Source organism: Triturus cristatus, chromosome 2_2, assembly GCF_964204655.1.
Source record: "Triturus cristatus chromosome 2_2, aTriCri1.1, whole genome shotgun sequence".
Taxonomy (NCBI): domain Eukaryota; kingdom Metazoa; phylum Chordata; class Amphibia; order Caudata; family Salamandridae; genus Triturus; species Triturus cristatus.
Genome location: NC_140582.1, coordinates 248,091,391 through 248,104,351, shown reverse-complemented (window position 1 = coordinate 248,104,351; position 12,961 = coordinate 248,091,391). Strand labels below are relative to the sequence as shown.

The 12,961-nt window shown below is 52.7% G+C and overlaps 1 long non-coding RNA gene across 2 annotated transcripts in view; it reads right to left on the bottom strand.

The window, feature by feature from the left end:
- LOC146862096 (uncharacterized) overlaps positions 1-12,961 on the bottom strand; it is a 187,462-nt gene that overhangs the window by 84,335 nt on the left and 90,166 nt on the right. The gene's annotated exons all lie outside the window — the stretch shown is intronic.

Sequence of the window (12,961 nt, the reverse complement as noted above, 5' to 3'; positions counted from 1 at the left end):
GACAGATCCAGGCACACCCTGATGCATACATTGACACACCCAGCCCTACAATTATGTATACACTGACACACCGAAGCACACACTGAGACACCCAGGCACACACTAATGCATACACTGACATACCCAGGGGCACACTGATACAGACACTGACACACCAAGCCACACACTTAGGCAAACATTGACATACCCAGGCACACCCTTATGCATACACTGACACACCTAGATACACAGTGATACATATACTGACACACCCATGCACACAATCATGCATACACTGTCATGCAGGCACACCCTGATGCATACACTCACACACACAGACACACACTTATATTTGCACTGACACACCCAGGCACACACTGACACATACACTGACACACCAAGGCACACACTGACGCATACACTGACACACCCAGACACACAATAATGCATACACTGACACATCCAATCACACACTCATGCATACACTAGCAAACACAGGCACACAGCTTCAGAACATATTTAAATTAAAGGAGTAATAGCACAAACACAGCTCTTTTAATATTAGATTGTGTAGTTCTAAAAAGAACATTTTTGTTAAAAAAAATTAATAAATGCACCCAAAAAAAACAGGCACACAACTGAACAAAAACACCCATAATGAAAACCAACAGGTTTTCTAATTCAAAAACACATGAAAAAAACTGTGTTGACAAGGAAAAAAAATAACAAGGATGGTGTTCAACTGCATCCAAATATTCTTCTACAGATGTTGTATTAACCCAACTGGCATGTGACCTCTCAGGCAGTGGGTTGTCAGGTGCCCTAAATTAGGCCACAGAGCTGGAACAGTTATTGTGGCTGATGTAGAGGGTGCTGGCAAAGTGGCTAATGATGTAGAAGGGTGAACACTAGTTTCCCTTACATGTGCCATCCTTAAGTAAGACCTTTTGTGGATGGTCTTAAGGTTTTTCACAATGATGAGGTACAGTGGCTGTACTTCTTGTTGGCGCCATGAAATTATTTTTTGCTGCAGATGGTGCATCTAACAATATTGACCATCACCTTCCTCTCTCCGGAAGGGATTACAAAGAATTTCTAGTCCTCACCCTGTTTCTTTGCTGGATGTGTATCCTGTTCTTCTAGCTCCCAGACCAGGACAGGATATTTTTCTTCCCTGTAAAGGGGAAGCTGCCGCAATTCTTCCCAAAATTAGAGTTCTCAGCTGGAGAAAACCTAAAAATCAGGAGATTTATATGAAGCAGTGTATCTTTCTGCACTGCTCAATAAGAAATAACAGGTCTTAGGTGGGGTTTGTTTAAAAAAAAAGGTGTGGTACTTATCTGGCCAATCAAAAGGGCAGGTGTGACTGTATTATCGCACAAATTCACTGATCTAGTCCATATATTTGCCAAAACTATAAACTGTTTGAGTAATCTTAAAAACAGATATATACTGCGTTAAAATGTTAAAATTGCCACAAATATGTCTACGGGGACTGTATTTACCAAATTAGGTGCCGATCACGATCCGGTAAAAAAATTCCCCGTACGACTCGTATCCGGTCTTTTTACCGTACGAATCGTACAAGTGCCGTACAAACTGCCAATTACGATTCGCATGGGAAAAAGACCATACGATTCGCATTGGGAATAATTCCCCACACGTCCTCGGGTCGGAAAATGTGTCCGACACGTCCCCGGACGATTTACCGTACAAATGTGAAAAGTGAAGTCCGACCGCGGAATCACGATGCATCCCGTGCGTCCGATGTTACAACCGTATGGAAAAAACACCGTCCGCACCGAACTCCCATAGCAACCATGGAGACATGTGCCCGCATACGCGCCGACCCCCCCCAGCCCCCGTACGTTCGAGTCGTACCCCCGTGTATGTACACCCCACCCATGTATGTACACCCATGTACGTTAGAGACGTACCCCCACCCGTGTATGTACACCCGTGTACGTGTCGTACCCCCGTGTATGTACACCCGTGTACGTTAGAGTCATACCCCCACCCGTGTATGTACACCTGTGTACGTGTCGTACCCGCCCATGTATGTACACCCGTGTACGTTAGAGTCGTACCCCCACCCGTGTATGTACACCCGTGTACGTGTCGTACCCCCCGTGTATGTACACCCGTGTACGTTAGAGTCGTACCCCCCGTGTATGTACACCCGTGTACGTTCGAGTCGTACCCCCACCCATGTATGTACACCCGTGTACGTTCGAGTCGTACCCCCACCCGTGTATGTACACCCGTGTACGTTCGAGTCGTACCCCCACCCGTGTATGTACACCCGTGTACGTGTCGTACCCCCGTGTATGTACACCCGTGTACGTTAGAGTCATACCCCCCGTGTATGTACACCCGTGTACGTTCGAGTCGTACCCCCCCGTGTATGTACACCCATGTACGTGTCGTACCCCTGTGTATGTACACCCATGTACGTTCAAGTCGTACCCCCGTGTATGTACACCCGTGTACGTTCGAGTCGTACCCCCCGTGTATGTACACCCGTGTACGTTCGAGTCGTACCCCCGTGTATGTACACCCGTGTACGTTCGAGTCGTACCCCCGTGTATGTACACCCGTGTACGTACGAGTCGAACCCCCCCGTGTATGTACACCCCCACCCGTGTATGTACACCCGTGTACGTACGAGTCGAACCCCCCGTGTATGTACACCCCCACCCGTGTATGTACACCCGTGTACGTGTCGTACCCCCCCGTGTATGTACACCCGTGTACGTTAGAGTCGTACCCCCACCCGTGTATGTACGACCCGTACCCTCACCCGCGTACGTATGTAGCGTACCCCCCACCCCAACCGTGTATGTACGACCCGTACCCTCACCCGCGTATGTATGGAGCGTACCCCCACCCCAACCGTGTATGTACGACCCGTACCCTCACCCGCGTACGTATGTAGCGTACCCCCCACCCCAACCGTGTATGTACGACCCGTACCCTCACCCACGTATGTATGGAGCGTACCCCCACCCCAACCGTGTATGTATGACCCGTACCCTCACAAGCGTACGTACGGACCGTACCCCCACCCCAACCGTGTATGTACGACGCGTACCCCCACCCGCATATGCATGGAGCGTACCCCCACCCCAACATTCTAAGTACGGAGCGCACCCCAGGCCCCAACATCACCACCTTCACACAACATCGCGCATGTACGAGTCGTACCAAGCCAGACACAAGGACAGCACTGTACAACAAAATGGCCTATGTACACACCGTACACACGCTAAAAACGCACGTACACAACCAGGACAAAGCAAAACAACACAAGAATACACCATTCGAATGGCACAAAGCCACAAAACATGTCCACCAAGCACAAAAACAACACATTCACTGACCTGCAACTGCCAAAATCCCAAACAGAGGCCCAAAACACAACCACTCCTTATAACACACCCACCCAAACTTCAAACACAGCCACACCCACCAATGGACCAATAAAAAGGGCCCACACACACAAACCATGAGCCTTTGCAACAGACTCACTGCTGCCAGACCCCACAGCCAACCTACAGCACCAAACTAGAACCTTTACTACACCTTACACTTGCACACCTTCACACACACACCTTCACAAACACCCCCTCATCACATTCACACACACACCTGCACAACCACACCCACACACCCACAACCATCCACACCCCCCCCACCATCCATACCCACACCCCTCACCATGCCCACTAACAAGAATCCAAAGTTCACTAGCCGAGAGTTGGAGGTCCTTCTCGATGAAATCCTCAGAGTCGAGCCACACCTCTTTGGAACATTGGTCAGACAGACCAGCATTTCAGAAAAAACAGCCATGTGGCAGACGATCGTCGATGCTGTGAATGCTGTTGCGGACACCAGAAGGACCAGGCATGAATGCCAAGCCAGGTGGTACGATCTGCGGAGGAGGGTCCGAGCCAAAATGACCGACAAACACAACCAGGCCAACGTCACTGGAGGAGGGCCGCCCCGCAGAACCGTACAATACCATCCCTGGGAGGAGAGGGTGATGGCCATACTGCCGGTGGTGGCAGTCGAAGGATTAGAAGGACTCCGAGACCCGGGTGAGTACACAAACAGCTCACCTCACATGGGGGGAACGTCATCCACAACCATACTCACAATCAGGCACGCAACCACCCCAAGCTATCGCATGACTCAACCACACTCCATGAACACGCACATGCCACTGGCGCCACCATGCCCCATGCACCCAGCTGGACAATGTCAAGTCACAGGCCACAGAAAACACCAACACATGACACGGTAAGCCGGATGGCGGGAGGGTGGGCCACAAAAATCACATAGTGCAAATCAGAAGCAGACAACAATGCCCCCTGCCCATATGGCCTAGGTCACAGCCAGACAAACAGTGTGTCCCCACACAGGAATGACTTGCCAGCAAATGGCGGACGCCTTGCATCAACACATGGGGGTGACGGCACGTTCTTGCACATGACAGCAGCTAATGAACAGCCAACACTGTGAAAGAGTGGCAGCACACACCACCACAGCAGCAGCGCAGACACAGACACTACACCCAATGGGTGCCTGGAGATCAGAAACAAACTCACATCAACAATCCAAGGGCCATTCAAAGATCTGCTAACAGTGTGTGCCCAGGAAGCTGGGCTGAGGTGACAGAGGGTGACACACAGAGGGAGGAAGAGGGGGACAGAGAGGGAGGGAGACACAGGGAGACGGACAGAGAGAGGAGGCTGACACACAGAGGGAGAGAGAGGGGGACAGAGAGGGAGGGAGACACAGGGAGACGGACAGAGGGAGGAGGCTGACACACAGAGGGAGGGAGAGGGGGACAGAGAGGGAGGGAGACACAGGGAGACGGACAGAGGGAGGAGGCTGACACACAGAGGGAGGGAGAGGGGGACAGAGAGGGAGGGAGACACAGGGAGACGGACAGAGGGAGGAGGCTGACACACAGAGGGAGGGAGAGGGGGACAGAGAGGGAGCGAGAAAGGGACACACAGGGAGAGCAAATCAGCCTTGTGGTGTGTGGGAATGTCTGCTCGTCAGCAGGTGGACTGCGTGCATGTAGACAAGGGTGGCCAGTACCAGAACCCCCCCCTCTTCTCCATGGCAAAACACAGGGCCATGTCACAACCTGTGCACGAGCACAACGACAGCTACCTGCATTATCTAAGTGTGTGGAACCACTCCATGTGCCCACGTACAGTGCTATACGGAAGACACCAATGCATGGCTCGCCACTCCTGCCCACTCCACTGCTGACTGCAGTCACAATTGACGCAGCTAGTAAGACTGTGCCACACATAGGTAAAGTCGCAAAAGCTGTGCCCAAGGGACATACCCATGCACAAGTGCACTGTGAATGGAATGCAAGACATATCCAAATTCCCAGAGGAAATGTGCCAACTTAGAAACCAATGAAACATGGATGTTGCATGGAACAAAATTAACATTGTCTCTCTCACACACAGGTCAACGTCGTGGATCACCCCCCAACACTGGGGGGGAAGACTCACAGGACCCGGCTCGGCGGGATGACGGAGCCACCGGCAGCGACGACTCTCACCACTCTGTGGACGAACCCGACCCCGACCGACCTGGCCCCTCTGGTGTCCAACGACCTGCAGCACCTGCGTCAGGTACAACTGTGCCAACCACCACCCCCACTCCTGCCACATCCCAGGAGACACCCAGGATCCCTGCCCCACCACCAGGCTGGCCAGGAGGGACACGGTGTCCCGGGCACCCAGGAGGAGGCAGGCGACAACGCCAATGCCACCCCTCAGGGGTCCCGGAGACCCGATGTGCCCACAAGGGCAGGCCAGGTGCAAGTGGGCAGGGGTGGTGGGAGTGGAGGACGGCGGAGGCGCGAGCCTGACCGGTTGGCTGGGGAACCGGTATATTCCCATGTCCGAAACATCCTGGACACATACCGGCAGGACACCACGGGCATGGCCCAGGTTGTGTCCATCCTCGAGGAGATCAAGACCCAGCAGGCCCAGCAACATGCGGAGCAACATGCCTGTCTACTGCAACACCAACGGCGGATGGAGGACAGACAGGCTGAGCTCGTGACGGTGTTCACGGGAATTCACAGTACACTCCGTCGGATGGCCGACAACATGGGCAACCCTCCCTGTGCCATCAGGCGTAGAACATCACCACCCACCGTGAGGGACCAGGAGGAGGAGGAGGAGACATCCGATGGAGCATCCCAAACATCGTCACGGCCTGCTTCTGAGGGTCCCCGCAGGAGGGCAGGTCGTCCACGGAAAAGACCGTGAGGGTCGGCGCAACAGCACCATCTCCCAGGACACCTGGCCTGGCACCTGACCCACTGGAGCAACAGCAGCACAGCAGCAAAAGACATTCTCTGCCACATGGACTTGCTGGTCACTGTCTGACCAATGTTGACAAAGACTGTGGCATGGACTCTGAGGATTTCAAATGGCAAGGACACCAACTCCCCTAGTGAACTTTGGATTCCACACACCCGGAAAGCCCCTCATGTCAAACCCCCCCCACCCTACCCCCACCAAAATAAAAAGTCACACCATAAAGAGAAGATGCCTACTGATTGCATTATTACCTTACATGTGTCTTGTAAAGTCTAACCATGCCTGAGTTCTCATTTGACTTCAACCATCCACACCCTGGGGCCTGAGTCTGGCACCGGACACACATGGGTCACATTGTATTAGGCAAGACAGACATGGAGCACCATACACAGCCGTGATGGGCCCAACCAGCTGAGGGGGTGGCTGCACAACCGTGCCGACAGACATATTGAGTACAGCGACAGCCATGCGCAGAGGTCAGGGATCATGTGGAGTGTCCTGGGGGGCACCCAGGTATGTGTGGACAGGTGGCAGAACCATGTCCTGCAAGCTTGAGTCAGGTGGATGCAGAGTATGGTGGCCTGGCCAACGTTGGATGCATGGGGATGGCACATGTCACAATACCCACACAGTCATGGACATCATGCACAATACACAGTCTAATCCCACACAAACAGCTTGCATCTTGTTACTCTACACATAGACACATAGCCACTATCACGGAAAACCATGCCAGACATGCCGGATGCACCGTGGCAACACACCAGCATTGACTGAGAAGAGGCACCTTGGAGGCATAGGGACACCTTTATTAGTCATGTATTCGGGATTGCAGAGGCAACTCGGAGTACACATGAACGGGTCATGTGGAGTAACATGTGGGTCCAACACTGGCACCCCCCTTCTGCAGCACAAATGCGTGATAGCCATGGAACTGGCACACAAGTGTCGGCTAACAGCTAAACACCCCCTGCTGCTCACGGAGAGACTGCCATACACCATTGATCCGCTGATGTGGAAGTCCCACACCATGTCAAGCCAATGCAAACCGTATGTGTCCGAGGGCAGTGTAACACACATTGATGCTATCATCACATTCCACAATCCCATCACTGATGACTGTCAACAAGTCTGACCATCTATTCAGGTGTACCCAGCTGCATGTCATGTGTACCATGGTGATGCGACATGTCTGCAGAGGAACCAAACATCGACAGGGGCAGTGTGCATACATCGTAAACAACTGACACACCCAATACACCCCTGATGCATCCCTTACCCTAAGGAGACTTCCAAACTTGTCCGTGCGTGTAACGCTGAGTCAGCACACGATGACGTGTCCATGAGGAATAGCAGTGCCACAACAATGCAACCAGCAGACGGCATGCGCAAGTACCTGGGGATGAGAGACACACAAGAAGTCAGCCACAAAAAGCACAGCCACTTGCATGTGCATGTACTCGACACATGTAAGGATGACAACATGCAAGGTCACAATTATGACTGGGGAAATACACATCACTGGCACCATCACTCCAGTGACACATCCACACACACCTCTGACTCACGTGGCATACATGCAGATGGACACACACATCGCAACACATGCCACACGGGGACCAATGCGTGCACACACAGACACTGGTACTCACCACTAAGCAAAGAAGTCGCGTATGAGCCGAGTCCGGATGTCCTCTTGCGGAACCACATCCTCCACATCACTAGCCCCATTGCCAAGACCTTCGTCCTCCACGGGTGGATGGTCCTGATCATCTTGATCCAGGATGAGTGGCACAGCTTTCTCAACTGCCATGTTTTGCAGCATGCAGCAGACCATGAAGATTTTGCAGACCTTCGCCGGGGCATATGGGAGGGCGCCGCCGGTCTTGTGGAGACATCGGAATCGGCTCTTCAGGAGGCCAAATGTCCTCTCTATCACTCGCCTTGTCCGGCCATGGGCGGTGTTGTAGCGGAGCTGGGCCGGCGTGATGGGGTTGCGGAGAGGTGTGATCAGCCATGGCAAGTTGGGATAGCCAGCGTCCCCTACATGGAAAGCACATGGACATAAGTAGGACAGGAGAAGCGGTCGTGCTGGAAGTCTACGCAAAATACAGGACAGACAGAGTGTACCCACCAACAACACATGCTCGTTCGTTGCGCAGCTGCATCATCATTTCAGGCACCCTGCTACGTCTCATGATGTAGGCATCGTGTGCTGATCCTGGAAAACGAGCACAGACATGTGAAATCACCATGTTGGACAGACACACCACAAGGGCATTGATGGAGTGGTAGTGCTTGCGATTCCTGTACGCTACCTCCTGTGCCTGTGGTGGTACCAAAGCCACATGTGTCCCATCTATGGACCCAATGACATGGGGCATCCCTCCCAGGGCATAGAATCCACGCTTGACCCCAGTCAACATTTCAGGGGTTGGGAAATGGATGAACTCATCCAGGTGAAGCAACATGGCCTCTAAAAAATCATGCAGCACACGGCAGAACATGCTCTGGGACATGCCACCAACATGAGCTATGGTATTTTGAAAGGTACCCGTGGCAAGAAAATGTAGGGCTGCCATTACCTTCAGCTTGGGTGTCAGTGCCGTAGGATACCTGTGCAGCGGTTGCAGGTGTGGTGCCAGCCTCGCCGTCAACTCCAGAATCAACGGTTGGGGGAAGCGGTAGCACCGGATACAGTCATTCTCCCGCATGTCAGCCAAGTCCGGAATTGCTCGGGGAAGAGGCGGCGCTCTGCAGTAATTTGGAAGTGACAAGGAAGAGTGAGTGCACTACAACAACAGTTTTTGGTGCTGAGCACATGTTAATCTGTCAATACACATATGCGACATACGGAGTCAGGTATGTGCCACAAGCCCTGGACACGTATGGCTGCCAGGTGACACTCCTACCAAGACCGAGCTACACACGGAGATTATGAACCTCCACATGCCATGGCATGGGATTAGCTGTGTCCCAGTGTAAGTGAACAGCCAGACGCAACACAGGAGTGACATACATCCACACATCAGCAGAAGTAGGATGTCGATTGCAGAGACTGGTAGCGGAACACTAGAGCCACAGGTCACATGACATTACACTAGGACAGCCCACACACCTTGCGATGAAGGTGTACATGTGATGACTCACCACTCATTCATAGAGAGGATGCAGACATGTCCTTGTTACGCTACTCCGTGTCTCATGCATACATACGCACCTCACATCCGATACCACATGTGGCCTGGTGTGCGTAACTGTGTGCCATGTCCATCTACACACAGACACATGTTGGTTTCTGCAACAGCTGATGCTTTTGAGGGAGCCCCAACATCAACCTAATGGGAACACACCACACATACATGACATAGACACATCGTGCACCGTGGGTAGTGACATGTCTGGTGTGGTAACCCCTGTACCGGGCATCAGGGGACACTTGCGTGTGTTGTTGACCGTGCCATGCCAGTGAGGCTCATCCCAAGTGTGCAGTACGACATGCACACATGTCAAAGGAGTTAAGGGCATGCCTGGCACACATTGCACCGTCACACATAACATCTGTACACATCTCATTATACATCTGGTGCCTTCTCCACTCAGGAGTAATGTGCCACATCACAGCCTTTCACACCTGTGCCCCACACATGTAGTACTGGCCAGACAATGCCTTGATGTCCATCCATCCATCCAAGTATTCCTTCCTGTGTGCTGCCTGTCACCACTGTGATGTGTGAAAGGCACCGTACTTTCGCTAAGAGGGCCTGTGTCTGTTCCCTATCACTATGGGAGTGCTGCCGTATGTGTACCCATAGTGATAGTGAGCGTACAGGCGTGTGTACGGTCCGTACCACTATGAGTACGCATACGCGAGAACACCCATAGTGATAGTGAGCGTACACACGCGTGTACGGTCCGTACCACTATGAGTACGCATACGCGAGAACACCCATAGTGATAGTGAGCGTACACGCGTGTGTACGGTCCGTCTCACTATGGGTGTGCTCGCGTATGCATACTCATAGTGATAGTGAGCGTACTGGCGTGTGTACGGTCCGTACCACTAGGAGTACGCATACGCGAGAACACCCATAGTGATAGTGAGCGTACGCACGCGTGTACGGTCCGTACGACTATGAGTACGCATACACGAGAACACCCATAGTGATAGTGAGCGTAGGCACGCGTGTACGGTCCGTACCACTATGAGTACGCATACGCGAGAACACCTATAGTGATAGTGAGCGTACGCTCGCGTGTACGGTCCGTCTCACTATGGGTGTTCTCGCGTATGCGTACTCATAGTGGTACGGACCGTACACACGCCTGTACGCTCACTATCACTATGGGTGTTCTCGCGTATGCGTACCCATAGTGATACGGACTGTACACGCGTGCGTACGCTCACTATCACTATGAGTACGCATACGCGAGCACACCCATAGTGAGACGGACCATACACACGCCTGTACGGGCCGTTGATATGCATTTGGGGTGCCCTAGGGCCCCGGGACGCACCGTACCTGTGTGTGGAGCTCCAAATTACATAGGGGACACATGAGGGACAAGTATTAAGGCCTACATGCATGCTGGTTGTCATGGAGACCCAGTTTAAAGTTTGAATTTTTTTAAACAGGTGCACAGCAGTAGTCAGTTTGAATGAATCTACTTTGTTGCAATGTGGTTCTGGAGGTGACATCATGCTGAAGAAAAAAACACAATAAGAACCCACTGACTGTGCTAGGTTTGAAGGGATTGGAGGAAACATAGGATGCAAATGTGAGTGACCAATCACTCTGTACTCCTGTGCATGAAACAGGACAGCAAGGCAGATATAAGGCAGCCAGGTCCCATGAGGGAGCACTTGCCTGCACATCTTTGTATTCGACGACCCAGCTGCTGCTACTGATTCCCTGGAACCATGTCAAGGTCTGTGGAGAGGTCACAGCCTTTCACCCTGGAGAAGAACCTGGCTTTGCTGGATGTGATCCTCCCACAGTACCCCCTGCTGTATGGCCGACCAGGGTATCAGGTGAGTGCAGAGTCTACTAGCACAGACTGTGTCCCTTTTTTGTGACTGTGACTTCTGGCATTGTGTCCAGGTGTGACACACATGCTATGTACTGTAGGGGGGTCCCAGGGGGGGGAATGCCTGATGTCTCCCAGCCAGAGCATGCTGTGGTGCATGTCTGCCGTCCTCACTTGCATTGTGTTTACTGTGACAATCACTGCATGGTGCATGCCACATTCTGCCTGTCTTGTCCTCCTGGGAATGTAGCCTCTACAGTCCTCATGTGATTTTGTGGTCAGCCCAGTGTGACAGGTGACTGTACCCACAGATGTGTGTTAGTTCTGTGTACCTGTGCTGAGAGTGTCCACATGATGTGTTCGTACCCAGGACATGTGTGTGTGTGTAAGTCCCCTGTCATGTGGGTGGGTGCATATGTGGAGTGTAGCACCCGGGCTGCATGAGGGATGGAGATACCCTGCCCATGTGATGTGAGCAGGGAGCAGTGCTGTGTGTCTGACGTGCAGAGCCAGCCCCACACCTGTGAGCCCCCCTGTCTAGTGGCACATGTGCAGAGTGAGGTTTGTCGCTGCATTTGGCAATGGCAGGTGAATGTCCTGTGCCTGTGTGTGTCTGTGTACTCTGCTGCGGTAGCGTCAGTGGCCTGTGGCATGTGACTGCTTTGAGGTGCTGCACATTATCCTGGTGTAGCTTGTGATGCACAGTGTGAGCCTGGATCATTGATTGTGTGGTTGCCCTCATTCCACCTGTGTACTTTCAATGGCACGTACTGCTTTAGCCCTTCCCCAGAGGATCGTGTCCCTATGACAAAGGTGCAATGCGTTGGATGCATACTATGCCTTGTTGTAAACAGCAATTTTGTTCAAATATGTCTCTCTGTGACATGTGCCTGGTGTATTGATGTAGTGTCACTTGTTCATCCTCACAGGTAGGCGCCTCTGCCAAGAAGCAGATATGGCTGACCGCCGTCAGTGCCGTGAGGAGTGCGGATGGTCGCAAGCGGCGCCTGGCCCAGGTGAGGAAACGCTGGCAGGATATCCGGTGCTGGACGTGGAGGATCGCACGGGTCCTGCTGGGGGACTCACCTGAGACCCATAAGAACCGCGGGCGCCGCCGTCTGACCCACATCCACAAGCGTGTGCTGGCGGTGGTATTTCCAGACTTGGAGAGGCGCTTACAGGAGAAGCAGCAGCAGGAAAGGGGTAGGTACATGTGTGTTTGTTGTGTGTCACCAGCATTTGTAAGTGCACAGTTGCATGGATACACTGGCAGGGTTTAAAGGTGCTGTGCAGATCCAGTTACCCACAGTATAGCTGTGCTCTCCTGCCTCCCTTCCCCTCCTTGCAATGTGTTCTCTGGTCTGTGTGTAGTCACTCCTTCACAAGGTAATGTCGGCTGCCGCTTTCTCCACGTGAACTATGCCTGTAGCATCATGTGTGGGGGTGGTGTGTAACAGGTTTTGGGACCTTGCCTGTGCCCTGTCCAGTTCAGTACATGTGGGTTCCATGTCAGTTGGCACTGATGCTGAGTCCAGACATGGGAGTTAGTCTCTCAAGTGTAATGCCTTACAGCGCGCATGTCCTATGTTGTGGCC